The following is a 24,406-nucleotide window of genomic DNA, read 5'->3' as shown; positions in this document are numbered from 1 at the left end:
TCTCTTTCGGATATCATGGCGATATATTATCGCATGCTGAATGAAATTAACAACATCTTTCTCCTTAACGATTCGTAGCGCAACCGCTTCCATCCATTTGGAGAAATAGTCCATTGCTGCTAATATTTACTATTTTCCTCTAGACGATGGCGGATTTATGGGGCCAATGACATCAAGACCCCACATGGCAAAGGGCCAAGAAGTGGCTGACTGATGAAGGTCTTCAGGAGGCACATGTATGACGTCTCCATGGATTTGAAACTCGTGCTACCGCTTCGCGTAGTTTATTGCATCTTTAAACATTGTCGGCCAATAATATCCCATCTAGTGCACTCGGTGGAACAAATTCCTCCCAACTTGATGCGCCCCGCATTCCCCAGAATGTGCCTCTTGTAGCACTCGGCCTGCCTCTTCTTCGTTTAGACATCGCAATAACATTTCATTATAAGATCTTTTGTATAATTCCTCATTACACAAGATGAATCTTTTTACTTTCTGTTTAAGTTATAATTTCGTTTCTAGATCGTCTGGCAGGATGTCGTACTTGAGATAGTCGATGAAAGGCTGACACCAATCATTTATCGTCACTTTTAAGCATGATACGGGTAGGGCTTCCATTATTTCCCTAATTATCTCTATCATAAGCAAGAATCTCCTTTCTTTAATTGTTACTTCAGGGGGCTTCGATCTGGGTAAGATAACGTTGTTGCTAGACTGGCCAGAGCATCGGCCTTCGCATTCTCATATCATGGTATATGCTTAACATCAACGTTCAAAAATTTCTCCAATAAATGCTGCGCTCTTCGACAGTATGGCAGAAGTTTCGGTCTCCGTGTTTCAAATTTCGTCGCCACTTGATTTATGACCAACTTAGAATCCCCGTAAATTTGCAGGTGCTTTATTCTAAGTTCGCTGGCTATCTCCATCTGATGATAAGGGCCTTATATCCAGCTTCATTATTCATACACACCGTACTTAATGTGAAAGAATAAGGCAACAAATCGCCTTGTGGGGTAATGAATATTACTCCGGCACCTACCCTCGTCGCCTAAGCTGCCCTATTAAAGAACATTTGCCATGCTTTAGGCAATTCTGTCATCATGACTTGTTCATCTGGGAATTCATCGAAAATAGCTTCGCAACCTGTCACAGGATGAGCCGCCAGAAAATATGCCACTGGTTGTCCTTTCACTGCTTTCGCCGACTCGTACGTGATCGCATGCTCTGACAACAGTAACATCCACTTTGCCAACCTTCCTGACAATATCGACCATGTCATCAAAAACTTAATGGGATCTGCTCGAGATATCAGAGTTATGTCATGGGACAAATAATAATGTTTTAATTTATGAACTGCAAACACCATTGCCAGGCATATTTTTTCGATAGGCGTATAGTTGCATTCTACATCGATCAACGTTCAACTTAAATAGTAAAGTGCTACTTCTTTCCCATCTTCATTCACATGTGCCAGCAGGGCTCCTAGTGAATTCTCAGTTGCTGATATATACAAAATGAGGGGCCTTCCTTTCATGGGGGTTGTTAATACTGGAGGTTGTTTCAACAATTCTTTTATCGAATCGAAGGCATTCTGGTAAGATTTATCCAATATGAATTCTGTTCTTTTCTTCATTAGATGAGAAAATGGCTGGCATCTTCCTGCTAGGTTTTAGACAAAGCGGCGGATATATGCTAACTTGCCCTACAAGCATTTTAGCTCTTTTAACATTTTCGGAGGAGGCATATCTTTAATAGCTCTAACTTTCTCTGGATCTATTTCGATACCCTGTGTCTCACCACGAAACTAAGGAATTTTCTCGATGATACTCCAAATGCACATTTAGCCAGGTTCATCTTCAACTGTTTCTTTCTGATTCGGTGGAAGACCGATTCTAGATGTTCACGATGCTCCTCATGATGATTTGACCTGACCACCAAGTCGTCCACGTAACACTCAACATGCTTATGCATCATGTCTTGAAATATGTTCTGCATTGCCCTCTGATATGTTGAAGCGGCAGAAGAACAAGAGAAAGGGATTTCTACCGCAATCATCATCTACTAGGGCACCTGACAGAAAATTGTTACATGTTGAAATGCATAATACAAAGAATGATAAACATGGGTGAAATAGTGATTGAAAAAGAAAAGGAAAGAGATGCAAAGGTGATGGTGAATGTATTGACAGTTCAAGAAAGTATTCATGAAAGAGTAGGGAAAAAATCATAAGATGATAGGAAAGGCCGCGGTAATCACACTACGGTCAAGGAAAAGGATGGCAAGTCCCCCAAGGTAAAAAGTTGGAGCCACAAGAACAAAGGTCATCAAGGATCATCATGACAGTGATAAGAAAGAAGAAAAGAATGAGGCGACAAAGGTAACTTATGATGCGGTAAATCACTTGAAAGGCAACTAGCTTGGTTAAGCGTTTATGACGCTCTAAAGTTATTAAAGGACTTTATCAAAGGACTTTCGGCAAAGTCTGATTCAAGCACTATCCGACCATGATGTCAGAGAGACATTGCTTGTGGAAATGGAAAATGAAGAGAGCAAAGAATGAGAGGACTACATGCCAGTAGTTTCCTTCTCTGATGATGATCTAGCATGTAATATAGGGCACAATAGGCCATTAATGATAATGGGCCACATCCGCGGCGGGGAAGTCAAGCAGATTATGCTCGACAATGGGTCTGCAGTGAATCTTTTACCACTAATGATGTTGAATAAATTGTGTTATCATAGTTCTGATCTACACCCTAGTGGAATGATGATACAGGGCTTTAATCAAGATGGGCAGCGTGCGCTTGGTAAAATTACAATGACATCAGAAATAAGAGAATTAACTATTGATGTTGTTTGCCATGTAATTAACGTAGTTATGACATACAATCTTCTCTTGGGAAGACAATGGATACATCAGTATGGTGTTATACCTTCTACCCTACATCAATGTTTCAAGTACTGTAAGAACGGAATATAGTATAAATAATGGCCGATGCGAAGCCATATACATAAGCCGAAGCCTTCTTTGTAGATACCAGTTATTATGACGAATTTGTCAGAGAAGAAGAGAAAAGAAGTGATGAAAACAAAGCCCAGGAAAATGTTTATGCGAAAGTTATGAAAGAGGAATCTGAAAAGGCAGGAGCGTCTGGAACTGCAGAAGCAAAGAAGAAGTTCTATTTTGTGCCAAAACATTTAAGACAAACCAAGACAGCCGCCATTAACGTTATTATCGCCTGAACAGTTGAAAATTCTACAATCGAATTACATAATGCCATTACCATATGCTAAAAGAAACAAGCCATTTTCAGCTGTTCCGGAAAGATTTCATGTCAAAGCCAGTGCGAATTATACGGAGCCGATTGAATTCTACGCCCCTTCAGAAGCAAAGACAGAAGAAAAAGTTGAGAATAATGTATATCATGAAAAGCTGATGTCTCGCGATCTTAAGAAATATAGTCTGGCAAGTAGGAAAATTATGAAAATCATTAGTTTTGATTACAAAGAACCTAATGACTTGAATCATGGAAAAGGAATTCAGATCCCTATCAGAGTCGGTCAGAAGAGATGAAGAAAATTTCAAGGATTGGGGGCAGAGTCTTTAGTGAGTATGGTCACAGTTGATCAGCTATCACAAACAGATCCTGAAATAGTCAAGCACCCTAAGATAGCTCTAAAGCAAATAGAAGACGAGGGGTAGCCGATGATCAGTAGTTTGTGAGAAATAAACCTGGGTACAGAAGGAGAGCCAAGAAATACATTTGTAAGTGCTAGTCTTCTTAAACAAGAAGCCAAAAAATATATCCAACTCCTAAAAGAAAATAAAGATATCTTTGCCTGGATGTATGTGGAAATGCCGAGTTTGGAACCCTCATTAGTAATTCATCGATTGAATATTTTTAAAGACAAAAGGCCGATTAAGCAAGTGCAAAGACGATTTCACCCGGACTTAGTTCCTCTGATAGAAGAAGAAGTGAACAAGCTGATAAAGGTCGTGTTTATCAGAGAGGTCAAATATCATAAGTGGATATCGAACGTTGTCTCAATAAAGAAAAAAATGGACAGATTTGGGTGTGCGTTGATTTCAGAGACCTAAATGAAGCTTGCCCGAAAGATGATTTTCCTCTCCCAATAACCGAATTGCTAATTGACAGTATGACACAATATGTTGTAATGTCCTTCATGGATGGCTATGCTGGTGATAATCAGATTAGAATGGCTCCTAAAGACGAAGAAGCAACAGCGTTCAGAACTTCGTTAGGAATTTATTGCTACAAGGTTATGCCATTTGGCCTCAAGAATGCTGGGGCGACGTATCAGAGGGCAATGTAAAATATCTTTCAAGACATGATGCACGAGCATGTTGAGTGTTATGTAGACGATCTGGTGGTCAGGTTAAGTAATCATCAGGAACATTGTGAGCATCCGGCATCAGTCTTTTGTTGGCTTAGAAAGAAACAACTAAAGATGAACCCAGCAAAATGTGCTTTCGGAGTGTCGTTAGAAAAATTTCTCAGTTTTGTCATCGGGCATAGGGGTATCGAGATTAATCCAGGGAAAGTTAAGGCCATTCAAGATATTCCGCCTCTAAAAGCATTGAAGGAATTGAAAAGCTTTTAAGAAAAATTGGCGTATATTTGCTGTTTTATTTCAAATCTGGCAGGGAGATGTTAGTCATTTTCCCATTTGATAAAGAAAGGAACATAGTTCGTATGGGACAAAGCCTGTTAGAACGGGTTCGATTCAATAAAGGAACTGTTAAGACAACCTCCAATATTGACAACTCCTATAAAAGGTAAGCCACTTATCTTACACATATCTGCGGCCGAGAACTCACTAGGAGCCTTATTAGCGCAGGTAAATGAAGATGGAAAAGAAACAACTCTTTATTATCTGAGTCGAACTCTGATAGGCGCGGAATGCAATTATTCTCCGATTGAGAAAGAATGCCTAGCGCTGATATTTGTGGTACAGAAATTAAGACATTATTGCCTCTCCAACAATATAATTTTAATCTCAAGGGCAGATCCTATAAAGTTTCTAATGAGAAGGCTGATGTTATCGGGAAGATTGGCCAAATGGATGCTGTTACTTTCAGAATATACAATCACTTATGAGCTGGCGAAAGCAGTGAAGGGACAAGCAGTGGTGGATTTCTTTGCAGCGCATCCCGTAATAAAAAGTGAAACCATTAGCGATGATTTCCCCGATGAGTAGGTTATGATGGCTGAGTCACAAAATCCGTGGCAGATGTATTTTGATGGTGCTTCTTGAGCATCAGGAGCAAGCGCAAGAGTAAATATTCATTACTCCTCAGGGTGATTTGTTACCCTATTCTTTCACATTGGGTACTGCGTGCACAAATAATGAAGCCGAATATCAAGCTCTCATCATTGGAAGAGAAATTGCCCAAGAAATGAAGATAAAGACGCAACAATTTTTTGAAGATTCTAAGTTGATTATAAATCAACTGACGACTGAGTTTGAAATAAGAAAGCAAGAGTTCTCGCCGTATTATCGAAAAGCACAACAGTTACTGGAGGAATTATACCATGTTGAAATCAAGCACGTATCGCGATCTGAAAATGCGAAGGCAGACGCTTAGGTAGTTTGGCAGCGGCCCTGTCCTGTCCAAACAGATGTCCTCTTTAAGTAACTATAGAGGAAAGAAGATTCTTGCCCTCTTCAAAAGTTATTGACGAAGTCATTGAGGCACTCCCTATATCATGTTTGGAAGTGACAGTAGATGATTGGCACCAACCTTTCGTAGATTACCTCAAATATGATATCTTGCCAGAAGATCCACTCGAGTAGGTTCATCATATGTAGTGAAGTGCTATACAGAAAATTTACAATGGGATGCAGCTGTGTTGTCTAGATGAACAAAAAGCGGGTCAGATGTTATGAGAAGCTCACTCTAGGGAATGTGGGGCACATCAAGCTGGCCGGAATTTATTTCATCGGATACATCGAATGGGGTATTACTGGCCTACAATGTTTAAAGATGCAATAGATTATGTGAAGCGATGCCACGAGTGTCAGATTCACAGAGATGTCATACATATGCCCCCTGAATATCTCCATCAAACAGTTACTTCTTGGCCTTTCTCCACTTGGGGACTCATTGTTATGGGTCTTATAAATCTGCCTTCATCCAAAGGAAAACAATATATTCTGGCAACAACGGACTATTTCTTTAAGTGGACAGAAGCAATTGCATTGTGCAAAGTCAAAGAAAAAATGTGGTCAATTTCATCCGACACGTGATAATATATCTCCACGGCATCCTGAAGAAAATCGTTACTAATAATGGTACCCCTTTAAGTTGTATCACAAATTTAGTATTCATCACTCGTTCTCAACACCTTACTATCCACCGGCCAATGGATTAGCAAAGGCATTCAATAAGACGATAGTGAAGATACTGAAGAAGACAATAACAAGAAACAAGTGTGATTGGGACGAGAAATTGTGAGAAGCATTGTGGGCATACAGGACTACCCACCGGACTGTAACAAGAGCAACGCTGTATTCATTGGTTTACAGTATGGAGGCGGTTATCGTGATTGAAACACAAGTTGTGTCACTCGGAGTGGTAGTGCATCAGTCAATTATAGATGATGAAAATACAAAAATAAGACTGGAAGAGCTGGACCTACATGAGAAATGCCTGACAGCTCAGCAGTGATTACAGTTGTATCAGGCAAGAATATCGGCTGCCTTTAATAAACAAGTCAAGTATCACTCCTTCAAGAAAGGGGACATGGTGCTAATATTGAAAAGACCGATAGTGGTGACCCACAGAATAGGGGCAAATTTGAGCCTAAATGGGATGGGCCATATATAATAAAAGAAGTATATTTCAATGGAGCATACAGAGTTGTAGATCAATATGGACGGGATATCAGTATACCGGTCAATGCTCACTTCATCAAAAGATATCGTCCTTGAGGATAATTACAATTTTGATCCAGAAGATTATCAGCATAATACTTCTATATCAAAAGGGGGCAAGAACAAGTGAAGTCATGTTCGTGTATTCTTTTTCAGATAATTAAATAAAGAAGGAATTCCAAGCATATCGTTAAAGATTACATATCAGCAATTTCTTAAAAAGAGAGTAACCATCGCTGGCGTCATTGAACAAGCTTCACTAAACCTTACTGAAATTAGTATCATCACCAAGCCGATTTATCACTATGAGCATGGCATGAATATCGTCAAAGATATTATCAGCAACAGTGATGTATCAGGTAAGATATTTATCATTCTCACAACAGCGATGGCAGCTTATCACTTAAGGCAGCCTAGCCAAGCCTATACGGCCAACTACGCATAAGGCCTATTGCCATTATTATTCAGGCAACAGTGAGAAGCCAGTGGCCCTAAAAAGCCCGCCTAGGCCATCATATGCATACCTATGCTGGCAGTGGATGAAGCCAGCGACTGAAAGCCTTAAAAGGCCAAAAAGTTTTCAATGGCCAATCACACATAACACCAATGCCATCTGTATAGTTTTCTGATAGCGTCATGGGGAACAGATGAAATTGCCTTCCCATGAATGGGTCCAACCTTGCAAATGAAGAAAATGCAGGCTGCAGTGTGCGCTCTTTGGCCGTTGTCCATAGATAAGCCAACCATGCATAAGACCCCCTAAATACTTGGCTTGATTTCAGTAGTAACTCATGAGGAAGGGTTCAAACCTACTCATCGATGGACTGACGGCCCTGGATTTGGTACCCCAAAGGTCACCTTATGCACCCCGTGAACTCTAAAGTTACTACAGCCAACCCCGTGCATAAATCCAACCGAGTTCACGGCCCCGGTAGCTTCATTGGGCCCCTCTGATGGATCGTTGTTTGTGAACTCACTAGGCTGTGAAAAGTCAAGTGAACTCAAAAGAGTTATAGAGACCAATCACGTGAGACTCGAATCCACTACTCAAGAGTCTAAAAAACTGTGTTGCTTCACTACTCAAGAGCTTAAACCGTGTGTGATTATCTGACTAAATTGAAATCTAGTACTGCCTACCAAAACAAAAATCATATAGAAAATCCCATACTAATAATCATGAAATATTTTTTTTTTTAAATTTTAGCATTTCATTCAATATCATGTTAGAAGATTGCATATATGAATATGCTTGAAATGAATCATAAATTGGAAATTTATGAAGAGGCTAACTATCTCAAAATATCATGATGCTTTCATTAATGTAAGTTAGAAATTAAAAGAAGCTGCATGTTCTAAAAAAATAAACATAAAATAAAATAAATAAAACAAATTCTTTACAACTCATCTGTAACTCCTAATATTCTCAGATATTTCTATAAATCTTCCTTTAACTGAATTTGAGCTGCGATGTGTTTTGACTTTTCTTTAAGAATAATTTTTGCTTGATCTTGAATTCCAGCTAACTTGTTCTCCAAAGATGCGATTACCTTTCATTTTTTATTAATTCAGATTTCTCATCATCGGTGAATTAAATACTGATTCACACATTCTCTTCGATCTCCTTCATAGTTGATTCTTCCATAAGGTCTTTCAACTCCAGTTGCGAGATTTCCTCCTTCAGGAGAGCTATGCGATTCTGAATAGTTGTTCGGTTGTCAGCACAAGCCTTCAACTGTTCTTGAAGAGTTGACTGCTCTTGATTGAACTCAGAAATAGTAGAAGTGATGAAGGAAGCCTTCTCTTTGGAAAGCGCTAGTTGTTTTCCATATTCTAATATCTCAGGAGCAATAGTGACATTTTCTGCTGATGCCAAAGAAATTATCGAATCATGAAATTTGAGAATAGAGTCATGTAGGATGGAAATATTAATCTTCGCCATCCTTGTAGTGCTTTCCAGGATTTCAATTATAATGTCCAGATCCAACCACTACTCAGGATCTTTGAAAATGTGAACTATCGCTGACATAGAATTCCTCATCAAAAGCAGTTTATGTGTAGGAATCTTCTTAAAAGATAATAGATCAGACATAATAACTACGTAGTCAGAGCTTACTGTATTGCTGTGAGGAGGAGTTCCTCTAATATAAAGAGGAAAAGAAATTAGAATAATGATAACAAGGCTAGGGGATGCGAAAATTCTAATAAAGCAAATTATATATATATATATATATATATATATATATATGTATATATATATATACAGAAGAAGGGCTAACTCCCAACATATCTACAAAGGAAGGCACTTTGGCCTCCATGCTCGAATCCCTAGTAGGGAATTGGTCGATCAGTGGTGTCACACCCCAAACTTAGAAACGGGGATCACAAAATTTCCGATCACCGAATTTGGTGCCGATAGGCTCGGTAGTAACCCATTCTCCGCTCTCGGCACCCATATACTAGGTTTTGATCCTGGGATCTTACAAGGAGGATTTTCAACATGAATTGGATTCATAATAAGCATAACTATAAGCATAACCCACAAACAATAACTAAGACACCATATCAAAATCCACTATGATGAAAAACTTTAAGGTATAATACACATGAAGTGAAATACAATGATAATAATAACGGAAACTCCTGAAGCTCGACTGCATGCCCCTGCGCAACAAAGCTACGGCTGCGTCCTGGCGTCACCTGCACGCATGAATCGTGCATAAGCTTATAGAAAGCTTAGAGGGTGGTGAGAGTGTGTGCGCAATATATGCGTGCTTAGAATGTAATAATAGAGTAATGCGAAATTATGTTGATAAGTCCATGAATACTATAGCCGTACCAAGGCTATGCGATGCAAAGCATGAATGCTATCGGCCATATTAAGGTCATGCGATGTAAGGCATGAATGATGTCGGCCATACCAAGGCCATGCGATGCGAGATGCAACTCAAGCATACCAATCCTCATCCGAATCCACATATCAATGCAGCTCATCACTAGAGCATCAAATATCAGTACAGTTCTCACTCTAGATAATCATCGGGGTTTAATACACTCCAAATGGCACTGCTCCTTTCCCAAGCGCGCAGTCCAAGTGAGCGTAAGAAACCTCACTATCCGCCTGGCTAATAGCCTGTCAATACCTATCCGACACGTCGATAGTGAACCCATTTATGAGCTGGTCATATTCAGACTAGTAATTATCCCCTACCCTCGGGTGGGTAAGGCCACACCCCCTTCTAACTGACCATGACACAGTGGGAGACATGACCTTCAAGTATTCAGTCCTTGTGCACTCATATATCCACTCGGTCTCGACATTGGAGTGTCTTCCGGTACTGTCAGGTTTAGGGATTTTCACCCAAGGACATTTATGGCTCCCTAATGCTAATAACAGTATTTTTGGTGTCCAATCCTTTCATCCACGATAATCCTGTGGAGGCTATGACCCTGATGTCACTAAGGCGTACAGTAATCACAACACACAATGTAAGATGCATAAGTCATACAATCCAGTCATGCATCAATCCTCTGCATATTGTGCACTCATGTGAGACAATTTTCACTTATCTGGGAGTCCTATAACAACCTGCCTAATGGCATATGCAATGGTTAACCACATCTCATATCAAGCATACAGATGATGTGTATGGGCATGTATCATGATGATATGCTAAGCATACTTATAATCAATGTCGATAAACAACATCGATAATCAACATCAACAATCGGCATCAATAATCGGCCTCGATAATCATCCTATATGTAAGGCAGGGTCCATAGATGAACAATCGATCTAAACCATAATATGCAGATCAACCCTTAGTCATAGATATATCAAATTCAGTAGCATGGAGCCATCCATCTATGGTGATGATGGACCATGCAACATTAATGGGGCCCAATTATTTGGGTTAACCCACTAAGAGAATGATGAGAATGAGCCTAATAAGAACTAAGGGAAGGCCATAATGTGGACATTCAACCATCATTTCCCATCAATGTGGACCTTTAACAACATTGCTCCCAAGGGATGGTCCACATAGAGTCAAGCGTATAGTGGGCCCACGGCCTCACACAAGGGCCTAATATACATCACAATGGGCCTCACTCAAGGGCCACATATACATCACATCGGGCCTCACCATATGGGTCTCATATATATCACGTTAGGCCTCACACATGGGCCACATATATATCATATCGGGCCTCACTCATGGTCCTTATATACATCACATTGGACCACAACCCATGGGCCTCAAATACATCATAATGGGCCTCATATACATCAAGTGGGCGACATCACATGGGCCGCACCAATAGGCCTCATATACATCAAGTGGGCCACATCATATGGGCCACACCAATGGGCCTCATATACATCAAGTGGGCCGCATCAATGGGCCACACTAATGGGCCTTATATATATATCAAGTGGGCCGCATCGATGGGCCGCACCAATGGGCCTCATATATATTAAGTGGGTCGCATCAATGGGCCACGCCATCTACACCATTCATCTATTTTAAGAGGTTATTTTAGAGCATTACCCAAATGAATTATAACGGAAAATCATCTGGACCATACCACAAATAACAGTGGAGATAATGATTTTCGCCATTTAAAATTTCCAGGGCCCACCATAACGTTTATTTTCCGTCTAATTTGATCATAAGGTCACAAAGACCTGGATTAAGAAGAAAATAAATTGCATATTGATCCAAAGCTTCTGGAACCCAAAACGGGTTTCAATGGTAGGCGTTCAATCCTCTATTGGTTTCTGCATTGTGGTCCACCTGATATGCAGATTTGTCTTATTTTTTTTTCTCAAGCCTTAAGATGAGCTCACCATCTGGATGAACGGTTTGGATGTAACACATACACCAGTGGGACCCACAGAACTTACTAAGGTCATGCAGTGGGGCCCACTACCGGACGATTTGGATACAAATACATCAAGGTGCGTTCATCACTGTCCCACATGCTGGACGATGCACGCACGATAGGTGGGTCCTACGCTTCACAGGCGGAGTGAATTTAAAAACCCATACATCATGGTGCGTGTCACACAGTACCGTCCAAATGGACAGTGCAGAATATATACAACAAGGTGAGTCCCACGTGGGGCCCACCATGTATACATATGATATATATAATATAATATAATAATATTATTATATATATATATATATATATATTTAAAGGGTCCAGCGTCTAGACCTGGACGCTGGACGAACGGCTGGATTTAGAATACATCTATCAAGGTGGGTCCACCCACACGTGTGAACTTGTGGGTGGGTCCCACATCCTAAAGAGGACGGCGTGGATGAATTACATGGATGGCATGGAATAAAACACATACATCGGGTGGGACCCACGTCCATGTGCTGGATGGAGTGGGTACACCACATTAGATAGGTCCCACATGCTGGAGGCAGCACATCATCAAGTGGGCCCCACGTCCCATGCATGGACGGGGTGGATTTCAACATATACATTAGGGTGGGTCCACGTGTATGTGGACCACTCGGTTTGGAATCAAACTGATATTTGTGTTTTTACTTCATCCATGGCAGCGGGAAGGGGCCCAACAGATGGACAGTCTAGATCAAGTGGGACACAATCCATCAGAAAAGAGATAGAGAGAGAGAGAAAGAGAGATAGAGAGAGATCGACATATTAGAGGGACCCTGCCACATGGGCCCCTCTTAGATCACAACACAACATCAAGATGGATCCCATCACAAGTGGGCCTTACATAAAAAAAATCAAGATCACACGCTACGATCACCCACCGATTGGCCTTCTTCTTGGTTCCTTGGCTCCTATGTTTAACCTTTGATGGTGGATGATGAAGTTTGGATGGTGGAGATGAGAGTTTTTGGGGTAGGGAAGTGGGCCACACCTAGCTTTCTTGGAATAGCTTGGACGTTGGCTCTCTTGGATTGCTTGAGAAATGGTTTGAGAAAGAGAGAGAGAGAGAGAGAGAGAGAGAGAGAGAGAGAGAGAGAGAGGTGATGTAAGAGTGAGTGATGGGTGATGGGTGAGTGTAAGAAAGGGATGGGTGGAGAGAGGGAGAGTTGACTTTGGGAATGGGAGAGGGATGGGTTGCTTGTCTTCTTGGTAAGAGAGGGATGGGTTATGTACTTGTTGTACTTTGATTGATTGATGCGATGTTTAGGGTAGAGATTCCCTCAAAATTTGCACCACATGGTGTTTTCCTTGAAATGAACGTGAGCCCACAACTCCTAACCTGGGTATCACATCAATGTGTGAGATGCGGCTTTGGAACCGTAGTGACGATGCGGTCGCTAAGGTACAAGTTTCGAGTCGAGTTGACTCTGATCTTCGGGATGCGACTTAGGGTCATGTGCAAACGTTGATTACAGGTCGCGAGTTGTCGAAATTCAACCGGGAGGACCGTGGGATCCTAAGGAACGGTACGGACTAGGATACGTGCCTTACAAGTGGTCTCTACTAGAAAAACAATTCCACGAGTTATTACCTTCGGTGCTGCTAAAGGAACCAAAGGGACCCTCGGTGAAACCACTGGTGCAACCAGAGGAAGATCCATGGGGGAGTATCACTCATCCTAGTATTGACAATATGAGTACCTGAAATAAAATATGACAATAATAATGAGATAACTATTACAATATATATAAGATTGTAAAAAAAAGGAAGAAAATTCCTTACTTGGTGAATATCCATATTATCTGTAATATAGAGGTTCATCTTCTTCCTCCTCTATCACTGCAAGGGTCTTCGCAAGAATATTGGTATCAGGAAGAGCTTCAGAAGTTGACGGAAGATGTTCTTCATCAATAATAGTACCCTCCGCAACAACATCTTCCTCACCATCGATGTCAACCTCTCCCTCCTCGAAGTCATCATCTTCATCATCTTCATACTCGGCAGAATTGGTGCCTTCAGATGAAGAGGCTGAACTTGCATCCTCTGAGTCTTCTTCATCTACTTATTCGATCATAACCTGCTTCCCTTTAAAGGGAGAGGCCCAACTACCTCTTGGCTAAGAATCTTTATTAACTGGGACCGAAGAAGCTGGAGAAGCTCGACTACTCCCTTCTTGAGGAGAAGGGGTAGAAGCTTGAGACCGTATGCGAGACCTTATCATCGGAGAAGATGGACTAGGGTAAGCAGTTCGAGGAGAAGGAGAAGGGGCCAGTTGATCTTGAGGTTCAACAACATTTTCTTGAGCCGAAGAAGAAGCTTCTATTACCACTTCAATCACTCTCCCAGAACAATCCCGTGGGACCTTCTCAAAGTCCCTGATGACCCCATAAGCTATCCACCCTTCTAAAGTGTTAAAAGGTTTTCATTCGCAAATGGGATCATCCATTGATATCTTAACATAGAGATGACCGGTAAAGGGGGCATGACTTGTTTCCGGCATGAAGCCTATCCCTTCCTCGAACTTACGGCCTCTGAGCCTTGGCCGCGAAATCCAAATAGGTTCAATCACAGGTGAGCATTTATTTATCAAATATGACTGATGAACCCACCATCTCATGTGACTGTATGAGGCACGAGGGATGTGATTGCAGCCTAGGATAATGAAAGAAGATTCGACTCCGCTGCCAAAAAGATATTTCCATACCATAGCCCAATTATAAGGGCCTGTCCCGTAACTCCTCATTCGCCTGGTCACCAGCTTGTAATCCTTTGGAATGGTTTGGTCAAAACCAAATTGATGAGCAAAATGGCTTGGGTAGTACAGCTCCCTCGGAAACTCTACTCCCTCTCTTAATGGGAGACTGAAGGATCGGATTGACAGGTAAAATTCCTCTCCCCTAGGGTAAGTGATCCAGTGTCTATTTTATTTGTATCCTCTGTGTAGCGATACAGGCAGAAATGGAAGTAGTTGATGTTATCATTGGAAGAAATTGCATCAATGACCTAATCGTAAGATCTTTTCGCCATAGCTCTCTTCTAAAAAAAATAGAGTGGAATATGGGAGGGGTGAATATAAGCCTTCTCAAAAGTCCATGGAAAGTATACACCGAGCTAGCTGGTGAAGTAATGCCAGGGAGTGTAAGTGGAAGAAGAGCCGACTGAAGGACTTTTGACATGCAAGGCAATCTCTCCAAAAAACCTATCAATTGAGCATAGGACTGGAGGAACAAGAGAGTATTTGAACCCTTTAGCCATTGCACCGGCAATAACAAGCAACGTAGGGTGAATAGCATCTGTCCACTTTGAGTTGGGCAGGACCACTACACTCAGCCAATACACAAGAAACGCTGCAAGTTCCCCATCAAGAGTATACTCTGGACGTTCTTTTATATTTTCACGAAGATCCTCCAATTCTCGCGAACGATTGCCACTAAACCTGAGGAGAGAAGAAAAGATGGATAATAAGAAGTATGTATCAGGATACAATAAGAAATTGATAGTCCGTAAGAAAGAGAAATCACTAGAGAGCTCTGCTAAAATGTACAAGCCATTGTAAGGGGGAAATCTTATGAATGTTTAGAAATTTGGACATCTCCTTAAAAAGTTCGACAGTTGTGTCTGAGATAGAAGAAACACGGCCTGGTGAGCAGATATAAGTCAGTTCTTCATGAGTCGATATAAACTCATTGTATAATTTCTCGGTTATCGGAAGGCCAGCGATTCGATGAAGATCCCAGAGCGTGATACTCATCTCGCCCGCAGGAAGATGGAAGGAGTTGGTTGAGGGACACCAATAATTAAGGAAGCCTTTCAGGATAGTGGGCTCCTTATAGAAATGTTGCGATGTAGCTTCTATCGCATTATAAAGATCAATCTTGACCAAGATTTTTGAATGCTTGGCTAAAATCGCTGCTGCCCATCTAGGATAGTAGTCGCGAGAAGTCAGGAGGCCTCTTGTCCTGAATTCTTTCGGACTCCAAATCAATTGATGTTCTCTGAAACGTTGTTGAAGCGTCTCATAAAAATGAGTCGGGAATAGATTGTGCGGACTATGAAAAGGGGTGAGGAAGATCATCTGGTGAACATCTCCAATCTGTTGCCTTGGCTTCTTCGACAGCAAGATACCTTTCAAAATTCTGGGTTCCCTTGATGACCAGGACTCCGTGAAGGCCGGTTTCTCCCCGTCCATTTGATCTAACGGTTCACAGTTGAGGATAGACTGATGGTGGTGAAGGCTCAGTGGAATCACTACCATGCCTTGCTTATAAGGGTTATTAAATTTCATAATACCCTCGATTACCGAAATTGACTCCCAGGAGTTATGGGGTTTCTTTTTATTATGTTCTCTGATCTTATCCTGAAAGTCTGTAGCTTTCTTGCAATGGGTTTTCTTCGACCTAGATGGTGGGGGAGTGTCTTCTCTCATCGGTGGCTTTTGGCACATCGTCGATAAATGAGTCGTCATTTTTAGCCACTCATCCCAATCAAAATCTCGACCGTGTCTCAGTGGTCATTCAATCTCACCCATGGAGATTGCCCTGTGGATAGGAGAAGGCAGTGTAGCGATCCAATCGGTGAAATCGAAGGTACGAAGTATGGGTTCCTTTATATAGAAGGAGGTTTACTAGTGGTTTTGAAACATTTTCGTGATGGTTGGGGAGGAGATGGTGATGGTTCAGTAGCTTAGGAAGATGGAGAATTTGGTAGTTCTTGGTGAGAAGGTTAAGTGGTTGAAGGTTCAATAGGACGGAAAGTCCTTTTAGTGTGGGCCATGGTGAAAAAGTTCAAGTCTTAAAAAAAATCTGAAAAATGCTAAGTCTGGAAGTTGTGTAAAAGAGGGGTTTGTGCGGGTCACACAAATGATATTTGTTACGTGGAGCAGCGCAAAGTTTGAAGAACTAGTGCAAATAGAAAGTGTGTAGCACAGGTCGCACAGACGAAATCAATTGTACAGGGAGACAATGAAAAAGCAGGTCTTCACTAGAAGGAAATCAAAGTAAGGAATGAAGGTAGAATTCTAATATTTATAGGGAATATGGCCTGGATATAGTGCTGGGCACCCGTTGCGCGGGTCGCGCAAATGATTGCAGGATGTAAGAATCGATGATTGATCCTAATTCTTTGATTCTGAAGAACAAAGAAAGGATCAAGGGGGCATCTGTTGGGGCATATAAAGAAGAAGAAAGATTGAAAGGTGGTAATTAGAAGAAGGGAGTGAGCCAAAGAAGAAAAGTGTGATTTCATATGGTTGCACAGTCCACGTAAACCAATATGTTAGTTGCGCAGATCGCGCAATTAAACAAACGAGTTGCATAGGTCGCACAGGAGTCTTATTGATTGCTCCAGCCATGCAGACAGTTCCATTGATTGCGTAAGTTGCGTAAAGGGATAAAGGTGTTGTTTTGAATGGACGATCAGATCTGATGCAAGGTGGGCCCCATGGCACAAAGATTGAGGGTTCACATGTGTGAAGGTCTACAAAAACCCCACTCCCCCTTCTCATTTGGGGGTTGGAAGATTTTGGAAGAAGATCAGAGCTCCAGAAGATTTTGAAGGTAGGAGAAGAGGGGCACAAGGGTTTGCACGAGTCTACGCAAACCTTATTGGTTGCACGGCCCGCGTAACTGAGCTGTTATACAGCCAGTAAAAGTCAAGAGTTGTAATGCTACCGAAATTGTTGATCTTAGCTTTTAACATCTCCAGTTCTCCTTTTGCACAAGAACATAAGCTCAAGAGAGGGAGATCAGATGATAAAACTCATACAATATTCCTCTTAAAGAGATGATCAAAGCATAAGTCGAAATGCTGTGGAATTTGATATTTCGACATCTGAACTTTGTCTTTTTCTATATTTTAAATAATCTATCTCAGAATCAAGGGATATTCGAGGATGTAAATGAACTCAGTATTAATAATATAACGAATGTTCTTCATACACTCTCTCTGTTATATTTAAATAAGATAATCTCTTAAATCGAATGCATTTGTTTCTTGTTTGAAACATAATTCTAGTTATTGTTCATGGGTTATGCTTTTAGTTATGCTTGTTATGGATCAAATTCATGTTAAAAATCCTCCCTGTAGGATCCTAGGATCGGAACCTGGTATATGGGTGCCGGGAGCCGAGAATGGGGTACTATGGAGGTTTTCAGTGCCGGATTAGCGATCGGGAATTTTGTGAGCCCGGTTTCCAAGTTTGGGGCATGAAACTCGTCTTCCACCATTCTAAAACATCAAAGTTGGATTGCTTTACAATTGACTCTTTAAGGTACAATTCTAGCTCTGATTCCTTAGTATGAACTTTTGTTTCTTCTTGTGCTCAGTAAGACATGTATTCATTTAGCACATCATCAGCATCAGTTATAGAAACATCTGTATCTCTAACTTCTTTAACACCCACTGTAGGTATAGTAGTAGCATACAAACTGTATAAATCTTCGAGTGCTTAACGAACCTTTGGGCTCTCCGTTACCGACCTTTTAGTAGAATAAATCTTCATAAAAATAAAATTAGCTCATATTACAACGAGGATCAAGAACAATTACTAAGGTCATCAATAAATGACATTCCTCCCAGTATTTTTCAAACTTCATCTGCATACCAATTTTCATATATTGTCTAAAATTTAGACCCACACTGACATTTTTTTTGTAGAGCATCCTTAATCTTCCAAAGAGACGAAAGAAACAGATTCTCAGTTGGATACTTATTTTCAGAAAAAATCTCCATGCAGTCATAAAAAACTTTGAGAAAGTTGTAAACTTGTTTTTCTTTGGTCCAATCATCTGTACTCGGCAATCAAGAATACATTCTGTCATGCGTCGCATATTCAAAAAAATACAAGCTCGAGTTTCATTGTCATATCTAACATTTCATAAGTCGAGTTCCAACGTGTATATACATCTAACTTCAGCATTTTTATATGGCACATTCAAACGTTGGATGATGTCAGTCCATACACTTAATCTCGACGGCGACCCTCTTATATATTTCACACTTTCTCTTATGTTCTCTATAGTGTGGTCAATTGTTTTCAGCCCTTCTTGTACAATCAAGTTTAGAATATGGACACAAATCTTACCTGAATCCGTCAAAAAATAAATTTCTAGTTGCCTTGAACTAGTTATGTAAACATGAAATTACAATATCATTTGTTGAAGTATTATCTAAAGTTATTGCTGAAATTTTCTTCTCAATGCCCCAGTCTTGTAAACAATTGTAGATACAATTTGAAATAAGTAAACTAGTATGAGGAGGGGAAATATGGTGAAAGTTTAAAATTCTCTTGCAGAATTTCTAATCTTTATTTATGTAGTGTGTGATTAATGAAATGTATTATTTTCTTTAATTGGATGTCGTCCATAAATCAGACGTTAAACTTGTTCTAGATACTAAAGCCAAAAGTTCTTTCAGTTTTATCTTCTCATTTATATACATCTTCATGCACTCTCTCCGCATAGTGATGCGGGAGACCTTCTCAGCTCGAAAGTTAAGGAATTGGCAAAAAGATCTATACACATTACTTTCTATGATTCTAAAAGGTTTTTCTTCAAGGATTACTAATCTAGCATACCACTCTTCAACTTTTCATTCTTATACTTATGAGTGGAAACCAAGCCTTGTGAGTCGTCCCCTTCTAACTTAGTAAATGGCAACAACTGTTGGCCTGGAGGTGTGTGTCTTGGTCTCTTAGAATAGTTTTCCTTATGTCTGTTTAAATGTGTTGTTGATCCTCCTAGATTCTTACTGTATAGTAACTTGTAATGAATATACTTGATATTAAACACACCATTAACCATGACTTCTTCAAAGTCATCTCATACTGATGATCTTTTCTTTCCTCTGCCTATAGTTGAAGAGGAGATGTGGCTAACGCACCCACATGTATTTGGCGCTTCCTCTTCACTAGTCATCTATAAAATAAAGTTCTTAATATGTTATAACATTCACTACACCTCTCTATAGAATTGCAGGATGTAATGCTTACCTATATCTAAATGAGCATACTTGCCTAACTGTCTAAATCAGTCACCCATTCAAGATTGGATAGATTGTAATGCCTTCATTTTTCAATTTAAATGCCACGTCAAAATTTCGGCAGTATCTTCCCTTATCTCTCTTCACTAGTCATCCTATATTTCATTCCCATGTTAAGCATCAACATAAAGTGTAGACATTTGACGATGGAAAAAAATGTAGGAAATATATCTAGAGAGAAAAAGGAGAGACGAAACAGAAACAGGCATATGCATTCAAATTGAAATAAACCAAAACAGGTATATGCATTCAAATTGAAATAAATGAAGACACTACAATCTATCTAGCCCTAAACTATCCAAAAATAGGACAATTTGAGAATTTTTGTCTCCAAGAACCTTAAACTTTTAAATTAGATTAAACATAAGCACTTCCTAAACTTGAGAAATTGTGCTAAGAATCATAATTTGAATACACCTCTTTACTTCGGGATAATGTTTCCCACAATTTTCAACACGTAAAATTAATTAGAGGAAAGGTTGTAGAGTTTTGAGTAAACATTCAACCTTAGGCTGAGTATATCAAGACTAGGTTTGAAATCCAAGGTGAACTTGGCAACTTTTAAACTTAGATTTCGTGTAGGAAATCTTGGTCCAGGAAATTTTAAGTAGTGCATTAGGTGACCAGAGTGCGCACTAGAAGCATGATGGTCGTTCACGTCTATTCACAAAAACTTTCGGGCACTCTTATTTAAAAAGTTAGAAGATTACATGATATTTCCCATAGGTCTAGAATAATCGGGATCATGGATTGATGAAATCATGTGTATGCGATATGTACACAGTTTGACCTAAATTCTAAGTCCTAGCAAGTCTCAATGATCTCGATGCCCTGATCAAGTAAAGGATCAAGATTTAGTAGGATTATGAATTGATACTAGTAATCCTCTGTTGTACATAGGCAAAGGATCGATGAATTGGGCTCAAACCCACTACAATCATTTATCCATGATAGCTCGAACACAGGAAACCAAAAAAATCATATTATACTTTAGATATTGGGGACTATTATTAAAGGTAGAAGAAAATGAAGAAAAAGACAATATATTATTAATAACGGTTGCCTAAATGAACTTGTAATCTTAGTAAATGTGATAGGACACTTGATGAAGATAAACATTTAAATAAATCCTTAGTTTTGGTTAATACAAAAATGATTTATAACCTTCAGTGGAACTTAGACACCTGAATTGAATTGTTAGATGAGGAACATAAGGGTTGTGAGAAATTTAAATAAAGATCGTAGGGGTTTCACATGTAGACATAGGGTACATCTTTAAGAAAATTGAATCACTCATAATATTAATAACGTACATCATTATGTCTTGAAGTAGGACTTTATTTATTTTCTTTAAGGGAGGTAGATGGTAATGACCCTTACCCTAGTAGTAAGTCATGAGCACTTGCTTATACAAATAAACTTAGTATGGAGAACTAGCAGGTGCATGCGAACACCATAAGATAGATTGTTGGCCACATTCATAGGGGAAGTGTTGAATTTCGGGGGCAAAATTCTCTTTAAGGGGTTAGTTTGTAACACCCCATATTTTTAGTACTCGAGTGTTACCATGTAATTTAATTTAATATAAATACAAGCATTGCTTAAGTGAACGTTCACGTTCATTCTAGCCTAAATCCAATCGTTGAAAAAATCCTCCTCCGTACACCAAGCTATCCATCCGTTGTCATACAAGATGGACCATCACATCGCTAGAGGCACCTATTTTAGAATCCCAATTTCATTGGTGAGAAAATCTAGCTAAGCTTTCTGGATTTAGAACCCTAAATCATGGAACCCACCGTTCACCAAGTTGCAATTTCCTATAGGATGATCCATCATTTAAAGAACACAGGATGGATTATCTAGCTTCATATCTAACTACTAGACACCTGAACATTCTTTAGGGTCCCTAGGGTTATCAACAACCAAATACAAGTCAATCCAATCGTCAAATTGTCGGAATGGCTAGGGAACCGTCGTTTGGTAACTAGAGACTCATGTGATATGGCCCACTTTAATGCAGAGTAACCCTAACATTAGGATATGTAGCTAAATGGCACATGATGGATAGTCCCACATCTTACATATAAGCATAATAATAATAATAATAATAATAATAATAATAATAATAATAATAATAATAATAAATAAATAAATAAATAAATAAACAATGATAGTAATAAGTGGTAATAGTAATAAAATTAATATTAATATTAGTATATGGTTAGTAATATGTTACAAGAGTCTTACAAATGATCCACTAGGACCTCTTGACCGTTGATGCTCGGATTGAAGTATTTCCGACCGTTGAATCAAAGTAGTCGACACTTAAAGGATGTGAATAAATTCGTATGGCCCACCTGAGCTTTAGACCCACCTGAGCTTTGGCCAAAGTCTCTTATAGGGCCCACTAAGTGGAATAAACTGAGTGGATCTATCAAGACCATCTCTGTGAGCCCCACCTTTGGTGCATGTGCACGTGAAGTGTGTGCACTCGCTGGGCACCAGTTCGGGGAACCCGATCAAAGAGGGCTGACCCGAGATATTCTAAAAGGAGGAAAACATCTCCTTCCTTTTAAAATCATTCCCGTTGAAATAGTTGGACGGACATGGTCCATTTCCTTTGTACTATGGCCCACCATGATCATCCCCATGGATGATTCGAACCATCCATCTTGTTGAATGGGAAGTGACGACCAAAACCATAGCGGTTCCACCTAACATTACACATGGGTGTGCACACGAGAACCGATGCAAATAGAACTTGAAAGCACAAATGCTTTCTAAAAAAGGAAACCTATTGTTGTCAGGTTGGCGATCCGTGTTGAAAGTGCCCTGGTTTGTCAATTAGCGTGAGTGTTGAGTCTGCTAGACAGAGAAGCTCCACAGGGAGATCAATCACTAGTCTGCCTCAATCGAATGTGGGCCCAAACTTGCCACAGTTAAATCTAAGCCTCACATCCCATGTCCCAAATCACCAGGTAATTAAAACCTTAAAAACTGATTAGAATAACATATGGTTTTTGCGTTAGAATTTTTTTCTCAAAATTTAGAAAATCTCTAAGTTTTCTACCTCTGTCAATTTATCGATAGACTGATTGATATAATCGATAAATTTTGTTGATGTCCTCGGAACTCACTCGATATTATCGAATGACGACATATGTTGTCCAGCAACCGCATATACTTCTGGATGGAATTATCGAAATATCGATAGCAGTATCGATATCATCGAAACTTGAATATCGAGTCTATTGAAGTTGACTCGATAAAATCGATAGCAGAGCTTTTGTGTCCCTATTTTTCTAAAGAAAATCATGAAGTCCTTCGATATATCGAAGTACTCCTTGATATCCTCAGAATTCAAAAACCAATGATATCGAAAGACCTTTGATGTTATCGATCTTGGACATAGTTTACCAGCAATATTTTCAGGTGGTTTTTATCTTAGATCGAGGGTGACCGATAGAATCGATATTCAAGTATCAATGATATCGAGGCCTGGTCGATTGCATCGAGAATGGACATAAATTGTCCAGTAAGCTTAACTGGAAAATCCTTTTGATTTATTGATGCATCGACACGACTATCGATATCATCGACATTCAAATTCCAATGATATTGAGTGTACCTCGATCATATCTTTGACCTGAAATATTTCTAAGGCATGTCTCTCTCATTTTCAAATGTCGAGGAATCGATCCTCGTATCGATGAAATCGTAGTTCAAAATTTGATGACATCGACGGGTGTTTCGATTCCCTCGACCAGTTGGCAAAATGTTTCAAAAGCATATGACATCTGAGTTTGTGTCATCGAGCGGCCAGTTGATACAATCGAGAATATATGCTTGATGATATCGAACTCTGTCATAATGTAACCGTTTTATATCCGTTGGAACTTTTTGCCTATATATAAAGAACTTGTCTTTAGTTGCTAGAAGAGAAAGAAGAGAGTGCTTTTGAGTGTCTAACTTAGATCATATACCCAAAACCTTTTCTCTCATGGAAGTTCATCCTCTAATCCACCCTCATCATTGACATTCAATAGAGTGGATTAAGGAATGAACTTCCGCATTCAAGGATCCTCTAGCTACCATCTTAATGGAAAATCATTGAGTTGGGATGCCTTGAATGTATGAATGATTGGAATCGCTCTACCTCCCTTATAAGAAAACATTTAAGAGAGCAAGATTCCATCATAACCTTGACCCAACCCGTCACCATGCATTGGTACATCTTCTGAGTTGCGTCCAAGGAAGTAGAAGACTCTTCATTAACAAAGGAGGAGATCTTCGACAACGAGCTAAAAGGGACTCATCCGCTTATCTGTAAGTTATTAGAGTTCGGAGGACCCTTGTGATCATTCCTTTGTAGGATTGGGTCTAAGGTGTTTCTCACCCTTTACAAGCCTCTAGGAGGCCTCCGATGGGAGTGTACGTGGTGGGTGCGTTGTGTTGACCCTTGCTCTATGGAGAGCATAAACAGTTAGGATCTTGTGGAATATCCTTGGCCAGTGTGCCTAAAAGTGGGTGCATTTGTTGACCCTTGCTCGTGAGAGCA

This window comes from Magnolia sinica, chromosome 4 (assembly GCF_029962835.1).
Source record: "Magnolia sinica isolate HGM2019 chromosome 4, MsV1, whole genome shotgun sequence".
Lineage (NCBI taxonomy): Eukaryota > Viridiplantae > Streptophyta > Magnoliopsida > Magnoliales > Magnoliaceae > Magnolia > Magnolia sinica.
The sequence above is the reverse complement of the archived record's forward strand: the minus strand, read 5'-3'. Positions refer to the sequence as shown.